This window comes from Capricornis sumatraensis, chromosome 9 (assembly GCF_032405125.1).
Source record: "Capricornis sumatraensis isolate serow.1 chromosome 9, serow.2, whole genome shotgun sequence".
NCBI lineage: Eukaryota > Metazoa > Chordata > Mammalia > Artiodactyla > Bovidae > Capricornis > Capricornis sumatraensis.
Window position 1 is genome coordinate 44,023,688 of NC_091077.1, and position 18,163 is coordinate 44,041,850.

An 18,163-nucleotide genomic window follows, 5' to 3' on the forward strand; every position below is an offset into this window, starting at 1 on the left:
GTGATGGACAGGGATGCCTGGCGTGCTGCAGTCCATGGGGTCGCAAAGAGTCAGACATAACTGAGCAACTGAACTGAACTTCCTCATATACACAGAAAGCTGATGTTCAACACTCTGATAGAAAATCTATGGCAAAAATAAAAAAAAGAATCGAGATACTCCATAGATATGTAATACCCCTATTAGGCGGCTATACACAGACAACAATCACTACACTGTATTTTGTCTATACTGTATGATGTTAAATAAAAGGAAAGAAAATCAATGCCCATTTTATTATCTCTGAAATCTGACTTGGATACTATCCCATGCTGGAAACTGAGCAGGCTTCGGTCCTACTGCTGGGCTGGGGTGGTAACCCCACCCCACACGATGCCCTTCACTGACCCTTTTTTTTCTACCAACCCATCTCCCTCCACCCTCATGCTTGCATGCTCAGTCATGTAACCCCGTGGACTGCAGCCCACCAGGCTCCTCCGTCCACGGACTTTTCCAGGCAAGAATACTGGAGTGGGTTGCCATTTCCTTCTCCATTCACTGACCCTTTTTAAACATCCACTGTCTGCTATGTTCTGGTTGTTACGAGAGTCCCATGTGGTGTCAAAGCCTGGAGGAATTTGAAGGCAAGAGTCAGCTAGCTCCAACCTCTTCTGGTGCTGGGGTTCCCAGCTCAAGCCTCTTACCTGAGAGTGCAGCCTCCTAGCACCTCAGCACACTCAGCAGGGTGCAGTGGATCTGGAAGGGATTAGTCTGGACAGGGTGTTTGTGTGATGCTTTAGGGGGAAAAAGTAGTGAGACTCAAGCCGTTAAGTGTTTGCTCAGGCACACTCCACTCTATTTCACAGTGGTAGGAAGCATGCTTTCCCTAAGGCTTTGGTTGCCCCAGGAAACAGATTCCTTTTTTAAGATTTTAAAGTTGCTCAGTCGTGCTATGCAGTCCATGGAATTCTCTAGGCCAGAATACTGGAGTGGGTAGCCTTTCCCTTCTCCAGGGGATCTTCCCAACCCAGGGATTGGACCCAGGTCTCCCACATAGCAGGTGGATTCTTTACCAGCTGAGCCATAAGGGAAGCCCCAAGATACTGGAGTGGGTAGCCTATCCCTTTTCCAGCGGGTCTTCCCGACCCAGGAATCGAACCGGGGTCTCTTGCATTGCAGATGGATTCTTTACCAACTGAGCTACCAGGGAACAGAGGTGGGCATGAAAAAGTGCTGCCACCTTGTGGACATTCTCTATAACTACAATACGACCGCCAGTACTCACTGCCGCCTCTGATTCACAAGGCCTGAGGTTCTGTTAATGACAGCTGCTGCTGCTAAGTCGCGTCAGTCGTGTCCGACTCTGTGCGACCCCATAGACGGCAGCCCACCAGGCTCCCCCGTCCCCGAGATTCTCCAGGCGAGAACACTGGAGTGGGTTGCCATTTCCTTCTCCAATGTATGAAAGTGAAAAGTCAAAGTCAAGTCGCTCAGTCGTGTCCGACTCTTCGCGACCCCATGGACTGCAGCCTACCAGGCTCTTTCGTCCATGGGGTTTCCCAGGCAAGAGTACTGGAGTGGGGTGCCATCACCTTCTCCGTAATGACAGCTACCCTCAGGTAATTAATGTCCTGGGATGGGAATTGCAGAAATATATCCCAAATACAACTGACTTTCAGGAAGTCAATTGCCAAAGGTAAATTTTCCTCAAACCCTTTAAGGAAAAAAAAAACCTCATACCTCCGCCACAGGACAAGATGCTCAGCATCCCTAATTGCTGTAGGAATGTCAACAAATGACAATGAAATATCAAAACCCACCGGTCACAATAGACATCTTCACAAGTTAACAAACAATACAGGCGGGAGAGGGCCTAGAGGCAAAAGAACCTCCTACTCTATCTGTAGGAGCAGTCAGTATAATGGACAGTCTCCGAATGCCTGGGGGGGAAAAAAAAACTATCAGGGGGAACAAAGCCTAGGATTTGAATTCCCACACCAGGGCCTAAATCCCAAGAAAACCGCTGAGACAAAGGCACATACACACCAATGCTACGGCACCACATCCAATAGCCAAGACACACAACCGGCAGAATCTCCACTGAGGGCTTAGTGCTCCAACAAGACTATTTCTCACCCACAAAAAGCAGCCACTGAAATTAGGGGTTATGACACGGGTAGCCACAGGGATGGACCTTGAAGGATCACACACTAAGGGTAGTCAGGCAGGCAGATGGAGACCATAGTATGCGCGGCACCTTCCAGGCAAAGTAAAAATAGACCAATAAGGCAACAAATTTACAATCCAAAAAGAGATTCAGAGAATTAAAAGTCAAACAAAGGGTTCCAGGGGGAAAAAAAAAAGTGAAGGGCCTAGACTGAATTAGGATCTCCAGACTAACATAAACATAGAAACCTGTATCTGTAATAGATAACCCCCAAGGATTGTCCTCTTCCTGTCTTCCTTCCTTCCACATATACACAAAAATCTGTATCACTACCTATACACAGACATCTGTATCTCTAAGAGATAATCTACCGCAATTATTTTGTTCCTTTCTCCGTTGTATATACAGAAAAATGTATCTGAGATAAATAATTCACAAAGACCTGATGCTCAGCACGCTGTTCAACCTTCTATGGCAAAAAAAAAAAAAGGATATTCCATGGATAAATAATACCTGAATTGGGTGGCTGTACACTGAGCACAACACTGCAGATCAGCTATACTCCAGTGTAACGTTGGCATAATGTTAAGGACAGAAAAGCAGTCCCTATTGCACTATCTCTGACCTCCCTGACTTGGGCTGCTCTCCCATCCCTGGAGTCTGGGCAGGCTTGGGTCCCATGGCTGCACTGGGGTGGTGTCGACATACCAGGCGCACTTAGTTGAGCTCCCTCTTAAACCTGTACTGTCTGGTTACCTCTCTGGGACCAGAGTACCCGATGCACACAAACGATGGATCTGGGGCCTCTGGCCTCAAGGACCTTTGGGAGAAGGTTCCCAGCTCAAGCCTCCTTCCTGCCAGTGCATCCTTCTAGGCACCTGAGAACCCTCAATTGGGTGCTGTGGCCCCGGTTGGAATGGGCCTGCAAACAAGGTGTGAAACTTTAGGGGGCAGAAATACTGAGACACAAGCCCAGGCACATTTCACTCTATTTCGCAGCCAGGAAGCCGACTTTCCCTAAGGCTCTGGTTGCCCCAGTAACCAAAGCTGGGTATGAAGAACTGCTGCCGACTTGTGGACATTTCCTGTAACTACAACTTGACCACCACTTACTGCAATTCTGTTTAGTCGCTCAGTCGTCTCTTGACTCTTCGCGACCCCATGGACTGCAGCATGCCAGGACATCCTCCACTTGGGTGGCAGTTACTGGGGCACAGTGGGCTGTGGGCCTTTAGGACACACCAGAGAGTAACTCTGGCCAGAGTTCCTCACTTGTTTCCACAGCCACTCGCCTGTTTGCAGAGGGTTTGAGAAGAAATGAGAAAATCTTAGAGGAAGCCTTAGAGTAAGCAGTTGGTACCAGATGTCTGCACATTACCAAAGTAACCAGAATAAACCAAAACCTAGCCAGCCGGAAAGTCACATTAACATGACTTTCCAGTCCCATTAAACCAGTGACCTTTCTCCAAAGTGCCTTATAAACGGAGTTTCCCATCACAGGGAGAACACGCCTAACTGGAGTCGAAGCCCCCAGACGGAAGCCAAAGCTCCCCAGAGTGGGCAAGGTCAAAAAAGGCCCCAATGGGACCCTGATGTCAAGCTATTCTGGGGGAAAGGTTATTTGAGCTTTTAATTCACAAAGGAGAGTAGTGTCTATCACAGAGTCAGTCAACTTGTTCCCCACTGTCAAAGTTATCCGGGGCTCCTGTAGAGGAAGTTAGAATTGGATGCCTCACATTCAAGGAAGCCTGCGGGCCTGTTCACTATCAGAGTGTTCCTCACCTTTGTACAGCTCTTCTGACTGCCAGATTGTTTTATTGTGAGCAATTGCTCTTCTGATCTTAACATATCTAATATGCAACCCAAAGATCTTTCCTTCTGGATAGATGAAATATTTCCCATTTTTGTCCCATAAAGTAAAAACACAAATGGGGGGTGGGGAATGTTCCCCGTGTGCACATTGGAGTGACTTACCCTCCAAAATTGAGCCCGCAGGCTCTTAACACGAACAGGCAATCGAAACAAGCAAACTGGCTGAATAGGCTATTGGATTGGGTAGACTTACTCTACAAATGAAATCGAGTCCGTCAATGAAGGAAAGTTATATGGCTCAAAATAGCCTGGAGTTAAAACTCCCCTCCAGGTCCTCCCCACCATTTTATGCAAAACAAAGAACTCTCTCACCAGAAGAAAAAAAAAAGGACATTAAGGTTGACTACGGCAAGCCTACGCCCAGCCGGTCCAGCCTTTGGCCTATCTCCAGAATTTCTTGCCCCAGCCGTTTAAGAGAGAACTACTCCGAACAACCTTGGAGAACAGGCCCCCTTAAGACGGTAGCTTTCCATATATATGCCTCTATATACTGACTCTTTTCTTGGGTTAGTGCAGCAGCTCACTAATCTGACTGCTGCCCCTTCTCGCCTCATTAAAGGTGATCTGTTCCTGTAAAGGGCCTTCTCTAACTCCCTTACCCTACAGTCTACTCTTGGAAGTTTGTTGGTTCCTGGTCTCAACTGCCAAGCACTGGGGGCAGCCGGTGCCACTACAGAGAATCTTAAAGAAAAGACCCTCAGGACAAATGGTCCCAATACTCCCTGATCAGGGCCAGCTAGCCACCAGCAGCAAGGATCCTGGCTGGTTAAGCCAAAATGTTACTGAGTCCAAGCTCGCTCTGCTTGCCACACAACAGGCCAATGAATCTGAGAGATGAGGGGATGAGGTAAGGAAGAAGCTTTTTTATTCAAAGCCACCTGACCAAAATGATAGCAGACTGGTGTCTCAAAATAACCGTCTTGTCAAGGCCTGGTTGCCAGTTCTTTTATGGATCCGAGATAGGAGGGGGGGGAGGTGAGGAAATGAAGTAAAATTATTCAATCCTTGCAAAAGTCCCCTAGAATGGGGCAAGCCTTTAAGCAGGGGGATGTGTTAGTTTCACTTCTAACAGTCCTTCACTGGTGGGCTGCTCAGGTTATCTCCCTCAGGCAGGGCATTATGTATGTTTATAATAACAGAAAAGGATTAAAGTCACAGAAGCAGATGCAGTGTAAATTTCAAATTAACCCTTCTCCATGACAGTCTGTCCAGGTTGATGATAGCCCTTTGAATTATGTCTTTTTCACAATGTATAATTCTCCAGTTGCAGGTCACAAGGCATCTGATCTCTATCCAAAGATAGATTAGTGAGATAAGCTTTAGGAACAAACTTAGGTCTATAATAGCTGAAGAAAATTTTTAAACAATATAACACAACAGCAAGGAACTAACGGGGAAGTGAGCTTTGCCAAACACAAACCTTAATTAACAAGACTGGAATTTAACATTTAGTGAAACAAAAAAAATCTTTTTTTCATTGTGAGGACATTAGTCTCTCAGCCTGAGAAGGCTTTAGTCCATGAAATAAAAGTGATTTTCATCAGGGGGCCAAGAAAACCCAAGTGTCCCTGACTGTTTGACAACAATAGTTATGTCAGGCGAGTGTATACTCCTCGGTTCTGTCTCGTCACAACAAAGATTTGGAGTGATGGACATTAAAGCCCTCCGCGTGTCACAGCTCTCGGGTCTTGGACAGACTGTGTTATAGCTCTCAGGTCTCAAATGGACCGTGTTATAGCTCTTAGGCAAATCAGTGTTACAGCTCCGTGTTACAGCTCTATTTTATTTAGAAAATAGGAAAATCCATCCTCGAGGCTGAGGGCATGTCGACCCAAAGATGCGAAGAGAAGAGCGCCCCAGCGCGCGGGAGAGAGTGCGGGGGAGAGAGCTCCTCTTTGTATGTTCCCTCCCCCTGGGCCTGCCCTATGCAAATTGGGCTAGCCAGGAGTCCTGTCTGTTCTACCTGAGGTCCTCACTCAGGTCCTCCGACCTTCCTTTGTTCTATTTTTGCAGGCTTTTCCCTTCCTTATCTTTTAGCCACCGTCATTCTGGACTCCTTTTCCCTATTCTAACCACCTAACAGTTATTATTCGCTTAGCCAAAGTAACTGTTAGGGGAAGTGCATTGACGGAAACCACCCACCCTGGCCAGGCACTGTCTAACCATGTAACCATTTGCATGAGCTGTTTTACGACAAGAGGTCCGTAAGGAACATGGAACTAATAAGCCACCACCAACTGGAAGAGAACAGGAAAGGTCAGAAGGTGACACCATGTGTCTAACCAACTCCCAGAATCCTTCTCCCTGACGTCCATCTTGGCTGAGCAATGTGTGTGCCACCAGGAAAGACTCTGAGTCAGAATGATTGGCCAAAGACAACCCAGAAACTAAGCCCATCACCATAAAATCTGAGACTGTGAGCCACGTGGCAGAGCAGTCCTCCTGGGTTCCCTTAGCCTGCTGCTCTCCACCCAGGCGCCCCTTCCCAATAAAGTCTCTTGCTTTGTCAGCACATGTGTCTCCTTGGACAATTCATTTCTGAATGTTAGACAAGAACCCCATTTGGACACTGGAAACGGTCAGTCCCTCTTCCTGCAACATAACCATGGAAGACTTCAAAGGTAGTACAACATCTTAATAAAACTTGTACCATGGACGAAATTCTTTTCATAGATTCCACTTTCCATGAAACTTCATTTTACTTTCTGTATCTTTCTCCATTCAGAAACAGTCGCCTGTAAGCCAGACTTCCTTCCCCCACCCCTCCCTTCCCCCATTATTATTACTTTTTTTTTTTTTTGGCTTTAAATCTAAGGCAATGAGGACTGTATCTCAAGGACATGATGAGTTAACTTCAAGCTTTTTTTTTTTTTTTTTAGGCAAGTTTTTAACATGCTAGAGGGTTTGACTTGCATATGCAGAAATAACTGTTTTTATAATTTCAAAAGAAATTTTCTCTTAGCCAGTTTTCTCCAGAATCTAAAGAATATTGTGGCCACATTGTTGTTGGGGCCGCTGGGAGGAGGGCAAGAGGGATTCCATCTTGAAGATTGTCAGCCATTTTAAGGCAGGAGGTGAACTGGGCTTGAACCTTTCTGCTGCTGCTAAGTCGCTTCAGTCGTGTCCAACTCTGTGCAACCTCAGAGACGGCAGCCCACGAGGCTCCCCCATCCCTGGGATTCTCCAGGCAAGAACACTGGAGTGGGTTGCCATTTCCTTTTCCAATGCATGAAAGTGAAAAGTGAAAGTGAAGTCGTTCAGTCGTGTCTGACTCTTTGCGACCCCATAGACTGCAGCCTACCATACTCCTCCATCCATGGGATTTTCCAGGCAAGAGTACTAGAGTGGGGTGCCATTGCCTTCTCCTGAACCTTGCTAACCATCCTTAAAGAAAAACCAGGAAACCCCCTCCCAGATGGCAAATAAAGATTGGAAGTAAAGGTCAGATAGTCTCAGTTAGATATACGATAGCGCCTGCACCACCATATTGTAATTGTTAATTCTTCTGCACCTGCATGTTGTAAAAATAATCACTAACATGACCAGTCATGTAGCGGAGGGCATAGAACCAAGTCCTCCAAAATCATCAGGGTCCTTGCTGGGAACCAGTTCCCCTGTCTTGAGTGTCCTCCCAGGTGTGTTTTGTGACTCTGGATTCTTCAACACTGTCTTTTCTCTTTCAGCGTTCTTAATATTGATATTGCCTTTTAGAAGTAGAGGTACTTCATATATAATATGTACACAGAGATAAAGAGGCAGACTAGAGTTCTCACTGTTGGTTTTCAGTCACTCAGTCATGTCCAACTCTTTGTGACCCCAGGAACTACAGCACACAGGCTTCCCTGTCCTTCACCATCTCGTGGAGCTTACTCAAACTCACGACCATTAGGTCAGTGATGTCATCCAACCATCTCATCCTCTGTATTCCCCTTCACCTCTCGCCTTCACTCTTTCCCAGCCTCAGGGTCTTTTTAAGTGAGTCTGCTGTTTGCGTCAGGTGGCCAAAGTATGGGAGCTTCAGCTTCAGCATCAGTCCCTCCAAAGAACACCCAGAGCTGATTTCCTTTAGGACGGACTGGTTGGATCTCCTTGCAGTCCAAGGGACTCTCAAGAGTCCCCTCCAACACCACAGTTCAAAAGCATCAATTCTTCGGTGCTCAGCCTTCTTTATGGTCCAACTCTCACATCCATACATGACTACTGGAAAAACCATAGCATTGACTAGACAGACTTTTGTTGGCAAAGTAATGTCTCTGCTTTTTTAATATGCTGTCTAGGTTTATCATAGGTTTTCGTCCAAGGAGAAGAGTCTTTTAATTTCATAGCTGCAGTCACCACCACCACCTGGAGTGATTTTGGAGCCCAAGAAAATAAAGTCTGTCTCTGCTTCCATTGTTTCTCTATCTATATGCCATGAAGTGATGAGACCAGATGCCATAATCTTCTTTTTTTGAATGTTGAGTTTTAAGCCAGCTTTTTCACTCTCCTTTTTCACTTTCATCAAGGGGCTCTTTTTTATTCCTCTTTGCTTTCTGCCATGAGGGTATTGTCATCTGCAGATCTGAGGTTATTGATATTTCTCCCAGCAAACTTAATTCCAGCTTGTGCTTCAACCAGCCCTGCATTTCTCATGATGTACTCTGCATAAAAGTTAAATAAGTAAGGTGACAATATATACCCATTGTTACTGAGTCAAATCTCACTCTGCTTTCTGCACAACAGGCCAATGAATCCGAGAGACAAACTGTTGAGGCAAGGAAGATGCTTTAACCCGGGACTCGAAGACTGAGAAGATGGCAGGCTAGCACCTCAAAATAACCATCTTATTGGGGCCTGGATGCCAGGTTCTTTTATAGGTCAGAGAGAAAGAAGTAACAAGGCGCTAAAGTCAAAAGGCAGAAGAGAGAGGGAGATGCAGTAGGGAAGTACAGTGAAAGGGTCGTCAGTCTTGTAAAACATTTCCAAGGGAATGTCCAGCCTTCCGAAGAAGTGTTAATAAATCTCTTCTCTTCACAGGTGGGCAGGGACAAACTCTCTCTCCAAGAGCTGAACAAAGGCACTTTAAGTTACAGTCTAGAAGAGGAGCAGGATCCTCTAGGCAAGCCACTGAGTATGACTATAATATTAAAAGCAAGTCAAAGAAACAGTTTCCAACATGGAGTCAGAATTGGTTTCTTCTCTGCAGCACCTTGATGTACTCCTTTCCCAGTTTTGAACCAGTCCATTGTTCCATGTCTGGTTCTAACTGTTGCTTCTTGACCTGCACAAAGGTTTCCCAGGAAGCAGGTAAGGTGGTCTGGCATTTCACCTTCCCTCCCTCCTTTGAGAGATCTCATGGCTTCATTTAAAAGCTTAGTTATGAATCAGGGATTATCATATAAACTTACTAGTTTATAGGCAGTTGGTATACACTAAGGTTGTGTCAGGCGAGAGTATGCTCCTCAGTTCTGTCTCGTCACAACAAAGATTTGGAGTGATGGACATTAAAGCCCTCCGCGTGTCACAGCTCTCGGGTCTTGGACAGATCGTGTTATAGCTCTCAGGTCTCAAATGGACCGTGTGATAGCTCTTAGACAAATCACTGTTACAGCTCCATGTTACAGCTCTATTTATTTAGATAATAGCAGGAAAATCCATCCTCGAGGCATGAGGGCATGTTGACCCAAAGACGCAAAGAGAAGAATGCCCTGACGCGAGAGACTGCCCTATGTAAATTGGGCTAGCCAGGAGTGCTGTCTGTCCTACCTGAGGTCCTCACTCAGGTCCTCCGATCTTCCTTTGACCTTCCTTTGTTCTATTTTCTCGGGCTTTTCCCTTCCTTGTCTTTTAGCCACTGCCATTCTGGACTCCTATTTCCTATTCTAACTACCTGACAGTTGCATGACTGAGGTCAGCTATCTGTAAGTTTGGCTGAGGAACATTCTAGTCATTTACATTTAAAAGTGTCGTTTTTTCCCTTGGTTGCAGGTCCTTGAGTCCTGTATTTATATTCTGGTTTAGATATTTGCAAGACAAAGACACTACTTGCTTTTTCAAACAGTTCTGTTGCCTAAAGCTACTAAAATCAGGGACAAGATTTTTAATCAAACTGATTCAGGAAGTTCTATGTTCCATAACTTCAGAGTTAAATTATTATGCCTTCAAAGTTTGTATAAGGTATTCAGCACAGACCTTTCTGAATTTATAAATTGAGCCAAAGCAAAATTCCTATTTTTATATAAAAGGTTCTTGGATCCCCAGAGTCAGGTAGAGCTGAGGAAGTCAGGCCCTTTTTGCCTAACTGTTCCAAAATTATTGCTGGACAGATATCTCAGTGTAAATTTTTTTAGCCTCTTAAATATATAACTTAAAACTAGGGTAAATAGAACACACTTGTTTGGATTTTACTGTTGGGGACCAGTAGGGAGCCTCTCTTGGCTCATTAACTTTAGGTAGTATAATAATGTCAAATTTTGTTTTAATTGCATAAATGTCCATTCTATTTATCCCATACCAAATAAACATAAAAAAATTTTTTTTTAATTTGTGGAGAATCTTTTTTCTTTTTTTTTACTTTACCTCCTTGTAAAGTAAATAATAGCTAGATTTTCCTTCCAAATTCTTCCTGTTGATATTCTTAATTGTTCTTATTAGCATCTGTAAGAGACATTGAGGGGAACTTCTCAATGACACTATCTAAACAAGTTTCTTGGGTTTCCCTGATAGCTCTGTTGGTAAAGAATCCACCTGCAATGCAGGAGACCCCAGTCTGACAGGAGACCCTGGTTTGATTCCTGGGTCAGGAAGATCCCCTGGAGAAGGGATAGGCTACCCACTCCAGTATTCTTGGGCTTCCTTTGTGGCTCAGCTGGTAAAGAAGATGCCTGCAATGTGGGCAGACCTGGGTTTGACCCCTGGGTTGGGAAGATCCCCTGGAGAAGGGAAGGGCTACCCACTCCAGTATTCTGGCCTGGAGAATTCCATGGACTATACATGGGGTCACAAACAGTAGGACACAACTGAGTGACTAGCACTTTCTCTTTCACAAACCAGTATCTCTCCTTCTCAAGTTAATTAGACTTTTGCTTTATCAGTCAGTTTGGTTCAGTTGCTCAGTCCTGTCCCACTCTTTGGGATCCCATGGACTGCAGCAAATCAGGCTTCCCTGTCTATAACCAACTCCAGAGCTTGCTCAAACTCATGTCCATCGAGTCAGTCATGTCATCCAACCATCTCATCCTCTGTTTTTCCCTTCTCCTCCTGCCTTCAATCTTTCCCAGCATCTGGGTCTTTCTAGTGACTCAGCCTTTTGAATCAGGTGGCCAAAGTATTGCAGCTTCAGCTTCAGCACCAGTCCTTCCAATGAATATTCAAGACTGATTTCCTTTAGGATTGACTGGTTTGATCTCCTTGCAGTCCAAAGGATTCTCTAGAGTCTTCTCCAATATTGCAATTCAAAAGCATCAATTCTTCTGCACTCAGCTCTTTTTATGGTCCAACTCTCACATCCATACATGACTACTGGAAAAACCATAACTTTGACTGTACAGACCTTTGCTGGTAAAATAATATCTCCGCTTTTTAATATACTGTCTAGGTTTGTCATTGCTTTTTTCCCAAGGAGCAAGCGTCTTTTAATTTCATGGTTGCAGTCATCATCTGCAGCCGTTTTGTCACTGCTTCCATTGTTCCCCCATCTGTTTGCCATGAAGTGATGGGACCGGATGCCATGATTTTAGTTTTCTGAATGTTGAGTTTCAAGCCAGCTTTTTTACACTCCTCTTTCACTTTCATCAAGAGGCTCTTTAGTTCCTCTTCACTTTCTGCCATAAGGGTTGTATCCGCAGGCCAGAAACTCTGTGCCCTGTCATGGTCCAGGCATAGGTTAGAAAAGAATTTCCAGACATGAGACAGAATCAGAGGGAAATGAAGTTTATTAGAGTGTGAGACGCTGTTAGAATAATGGGCCAGCTCAAGGGAGAACCGGAGTTGAACAGGGGTCCTTAGTTCACTTTCATAGCCAGGGTACAAGGAGTGGGATAGGGGTCTTGCAGGTCATTTGCTGATTGGATGAGGCACGTATACTGGGTGGGGGAAGAGTAGGGCAAATACCTTCTGCCTATAGGGTAGGAGGGGAGACAGGTTGTAACTATTAATAGTTACAACATGAGGGAGGGAAGGATGATAAGGGTCTGGTTTTTCCATTTCTGCATTCCAAGACCCTCCTGGGTTTTCTCTGGTCTATTGTCCTTGGGTCACCATATTCCTCCCTCTCTTTATTTTTAGGGTCAATTCTTTGGCCCCTGTTGATACCCTGCTCATGTCTAACTATCTACCTATTTCCCTTTTCAGGCATTTGGGAACCCAGTCTCAAAGGAAAAGGGGCAATGACTGCTCTGACTTCAGGCTGCACAGGGGCATTGTGGGGCTCTGGGTTCCCTTTGCCGGCTCTCTGTCAGGGTGCATTTACAGAGGGAGATGAGAGTCCATGGAATGATAAGGTGACTTGTTTCAGCATTGTCTAGGTGTTGGTCAGGGAATATTCCTGTCATAATACCGCTTTAGATTTGTTGTATTCTAGAAGAAACAAACTTATCAAGAAAGTCAAAGGTACATGGCCCAAAGATTAATAGAAATAGAAAAGCTGCTCAGGGGCTAGCCAGGAGAACCAGGGCCAGACATTGGTTCATGACGTTAGTGTTTCTCTGGGTGCAAGAAGAGGCAAGAATTTGGGCTCATAAAATATGTACCTGAAAACCACCTGACTATCTGAAGGCTGGTTCTTCTGGGTTTTTCCCAGAGCACAGAGTGCCTTATTTCTAATCTCCACCCTGAACTCCTTTCAGGGGGTATTGAAGGTCAACAGCTTGCAGTGGTCATGATTTAATCTTTGTAGAGGCAGTGGCCAGTGCCAACGTCCAGTCAGCAGGGTCCCTTCATAGCCCCATATCTGACCATGCTTTGGGGCATTTCGTGGCCATTTGTGTCCCACGGTGCTGGGAAGATTCATTCCCAGGTCTACCGAAGATTCCATTGACAGTCCACTCAATATGCTATTACTAGACCAGGCCTTGGCAAGAGACAAAAGTCTCTGGACCATTCCTGTCTTACTAGCCTCTTGGTCCAGGGAAATATTCCCTCTTCGTTGCTTCTTCCCATATCTAGAGTTGCATTATTACAATCATTGATCTCATATGGAACTGCATATCAGCATTTTATCACAGGCTCAGTCACACATTTAGTAACATAAGAAACAATCTTCTGAAACAAGTGACATAGAAAATAATATAGCTAGCAGTCATTAGTAAGGTCACAAGCAAGAATTTAAGTCAATTACAAAACAAGTTTGGTTACAAAATGGGAAATGTGGTGAGAAGGATAAATCAGCTTAGGCTGAACATGCACACATTACTATATTTAAAATAGATAACCAACAAGGACCTACCATACCACACAAGGAACTCTACTCAATATTATGTAATAACCTCTATGAGAAAAGAATCTGAAAAAGAATGAATATATGTATAACTGAATCACTTTGTTGTATACCTGAAACTAACACAACACTGTAAATCAACCATACTCTGATTAAATTTAAGAGAAAAAAAAAGAATTTAAGTCAAGTACTTTTGTTAGATATAACCCAGTATACTCCAGGTCATCTGACTTAGTTAAATGATTATAGCCAGTTGTTAATCTCTTGGTTGTACACCATGGAGTATCTGATCTTTATCTGAAGGTTGGTTACTGAGATAAGCTTTAGAAACAAACTTAGAGTGTCTTTTAAAATAACTTAATCTTCTAGCAATATAACATAATAACAAGGAACTATCTCAGAAGTGAGTCTTAGTAAACACTAGACCTTAATTAACAAAACTAGAAACTTGGTTTAAAAATTAACAAAACTTAATATTCAGTGAAACATGATTTTCTCACTATGAGGGCATTAACCCTGTAGCCAGGGAAGGCTTTAACCCATCAAATAAAAATGAGGTTTGTCAGGGAGCCAGGAAAATCCAAGTAGCCATCTTGGATTTCCCATAGTCCTGACTCTTTGATTTACAGCTATTGTTCACCCATTTTTAATTCCCTGATTTAGGAGTAGACTGTTGCCATGTTTTAAGAACATCACAATATCAAAAGTCTAACCGTGAGGGCTTATTTTTTGTAGAAGCAGAATAAGCTTTGTCTACATGTACTATAATCTTAAATAATGTTTATTTGCTTTACCAAAGTAACAAAAGACTTTAAAAACAAATATAAATCACTTAAAGGCAAAGAAATTCATAATCTGTTATCAAAAGCTTCACTCCAAGAAAACTTTGTTCTCTTAACAGAGAGAGTAGACTAAATTCTCGTCTGTTACCAGTTTACCAGATAACAAACAAACAAAATTTGGTTATTGGTTACTCTTAGAAAAGCCTTTTCCATAAACCTTGAAGGTAGTAGTATTCCTGCAATCTAGGGATCAGAGTGAAACCATAGAAGGCATGTTTAAAATCTGATTAATTTGCAGTTGACAAAGTAACCTGGTCATTGCTGTGACTTGTAACACTTTAACATGATAACTAGAATTATAACTGACAACATTATACCAGGACATATCAGATTTTCATGAATTCCACATAATTTTAGGATATCTATATTAGTAACATCAACCATAACAGTATAACCTGAGATTTATCACCCTTCAACAGTACTTCCCATGTAATTTAACATGTCCACTGAACCTAGGTAGTTTAATACCTCTTTGGTATGTCTCAGGGGCCCTCTGAAGCATCCTGAAGTTAGCTAGAAGTCAAGTTATTTAGGAAGTTTTGTCAATAAATATCAAAGGGGTTTGTAACACTCAGTCAGATAGAATCATATAGATCACTGTGAAATATATTCACTTAGCCAAAGTAACAAAGAAGATTTCAAAGGTAAACATAGAACAGATCACTTCAGAGGTAAAGAAACTTAAAATCCATTACCAAGGGCATTTCAATATCTCAAGAAAACTTGTATTTATGCACAAAACTCTTCCCTTGGGGTCCACTTTCTATAAAACCTTCTTATCACTCTTTATACCCATTACTTTGTTCTCCCATCCTGAAACAGCCCCCTGTAAGTCAGACCTACTTCTATTTCCCTTCATAAAATGTAATTTCATTCCTCATACATTCTTTACTGAAAACACACTTCCTACTTTCCTTTAGCAATCAAGAACTGACCTTTGTATTAGCATTCTATGGATTGGTAAACATAAATACCAGTGATAATTTCCAAAAAAAAAAATTGCTTTCTTATAGAGAATATCTCAGGATGGCACCAAACACTATTCATTAATAGTCCAAAATCTTTAAGGGTGTTTGATATGACCAGTGCATTCTCTTGGTAGAACTCTATTAGCCTTTGCCCTGCTTCATTCTGTACTCCAAGACCAAATTTGTCTGTTACTCCAGGTGTTTCTTGACTTCCTACTTTTGCATTCCAGTTCCCTATAATGAAAAGGACATCTTTTTTTGGTGTTTATCCTAGAAGGTCTTGTAGGTCTTCATAGAACCGTTCAACTTCAGCTTCTTCAGCATTACTGGTTGGGGCATAGACTTGGATTACCTTGATATTGAATGGTTTGCCTTGGAAATGAACAGAGATCATTTTGTCGTTTTTAAGACTGCATCCAAGTACTGCATTTTGGACTCTTTTGTTGACTATGATGACTACTCCATTTCTTCTAAGGGATTCTTGCCCACAGTAATAGATATAATGGTCATCAAGAAAATTAGAGATACCAAGGGAACATTTCATGCAAAGATGGGCTCGATAAAGGACAGAAATGGTATGGACCTAACAGAAGCAGAAGATATTAAGAAGAGGTGGCAAAAAAAAAAAAAAAAAGAAGAGGTGGCAAGAATACACAGAAGAACTATACAAAAAAGATCTTCATGACCCAGATAATCACGATGGTATGATCACTCACCTAGAGCCAGACATCCTTGAATGCGAAGTCAAGTGGGCCTTAGGGAGCATAACTATAAACAAAGCTAGTGGAGGTGACAAAATTCCAGTTGAGCTATTTCAAATCCTGAAAGATGATGCTGTGAAAGTGCTGTACTCAACATGCCAGCAAATTTGGAAACCTCAGCAGTGGCCACAGCACTGGAAAAAGTCAGTTTTCTTTCCAATCCCAATGAAAGACAATGCCAAAGAATGCTCAAACTACTGCACAATTGCACTCATCTCACATGATAGCAAAGTAATGCTCAAAATTCTCCAAGCCAGGCTTCAACAGTATGTGAACTGTGAACTTCCAGATGTTCAAGCTGGATTTAGAAAAGGCAGAGGAACCAAAGATCAAATTGCCAACATCCACTGTATCATAGAAAAAACAAGAGAGTTCCAGAAAAACATCTACTTCTGCTTCATTGACTATGCCAAAGCCTTTGATTGTGTGGATCACAACAAACTGAAAAATTCTGAAAGAGATGGGAATACTAGACCACCTGATCTGCCTCTTGAGAAATCTGTATGCAGGTCAGGAAGCAACAGTTAGAACTGGACATGGAACAACAGACTGGTTCCAGATAGGAAGAGGAGTACGTCAAGGCTGTAATTGTCACCCTACTTATTTAACTTATATGCAGAGTACATTATGAGAAACGCTGGGCTGAACGAAGAACAAGCTGGAATTAAAACTAAGGGGAGAAATATCAATAACCTCAGATATGCAGCTGATATCACCCTTATGGCAGAAAGTGAAGAACTAAAGAACCTCTTGATGAAAGTGAAAGAAGAGAGTAAAAAAGTTGGCTTAAAGCTCAACATTCAGAAAACGAAGATCATGGCATCCGGTCCCATCACTTCATGGCAAATAGATGGGGAAACAGTGAAAACAGTGACAGACTTTATTTTTGGGGCTCCAAAATCACTGCAGATGGTGATTGCAGCCATGAAATTAAAAGACACTTGCTCCTTTGAAGAAAAGTTATGAGCAACCTAGACAGCATATTAAAAAGCAGAGACATTACTTTGCCGACTAAGGTCCGTCTAGTCAAAGCTATGGTTTTACCAGTAGTCATGCATGGATGTGAGAGTTGAACTATAAAGAAAGCTGAGCGCTGAAGAACTGATGCTTTTGAACTGTGGTGTTGGAAAAGACTCTTGAGAGTCCCTCGGACTGCAAGGAGATCTAAGCAGCCCATCCTAAAGGAGATCAGTCCTGAATATTCATTGGAAGTACTGATGCTGAAGCTGAAACTCCAATACTTTGGCCACCTGATGTGAAGAAGTGACTCTTCTGAAAAGATCCTAATGCTGGGAAAGATTGAAGGCAGGAGAGAAAGATGACAGAGGTTGGATGGCATCACCAACTCAATGGACATGAGTTTGAGTAAACTCCAGAAGTTGGTGATGGACACCAAGGAGGCCTGGTGTGCTGCAAAGAGTTGGACATGACTTAGTGACTGAACTGAACTGAATTAATGTTTCAAAATCTTATTTTATTTGGAAATGACATAGCTATTCAATAAACTTCTATCACTTAGTTTAGCACAACTCTAGAAATTCAGGTTACCAAAATCTAGACAGACTGTTTTAGACAGACATTTCTAAAGTATTCTTAATAGTTTATCTAAAACATAATATCTCATTTATGTATTTTTTTGAAGTTTCTTCACTCGAAGTACTTTCCTTGCTGACAAACTTGTAACATATATAACAATATTAAAATATTTAATTTATAATAAACCTAGACACAATGAAAATATTATGCTTAATGTTAACAACTCAGACCTGTCTATATCACATTAGCAAACAAACATTAATACTAGATATTTAATATTATTTCCCAGTTCATGTGAATCTGAAATTCATTTAGGTTAATTTCTCTTGTATTAAGAATTGTCTGATTTGTAAGCACTTACTTTTCTTTAGGCCAATTAGAACTCATTTACAACTTCAGCAATATTAAAAAAAAAAGTCAAAAGACACACACGGAGACATACATAAATCCAGACAGACAGAGATCTCATAATTTTCCACTTGAGATTTAAAACGTTTCTTTGACCCCTCCCCTCCTCCTTTTTTTGCTTGAAGTTCTAATTTGCCCAAGGCTGAGGTCTCAGGCAAAGTGGGCTGTGTATTTCAAGAACATGGAAAGGGTTAACTTCAAGCTTTTCCCTAGGC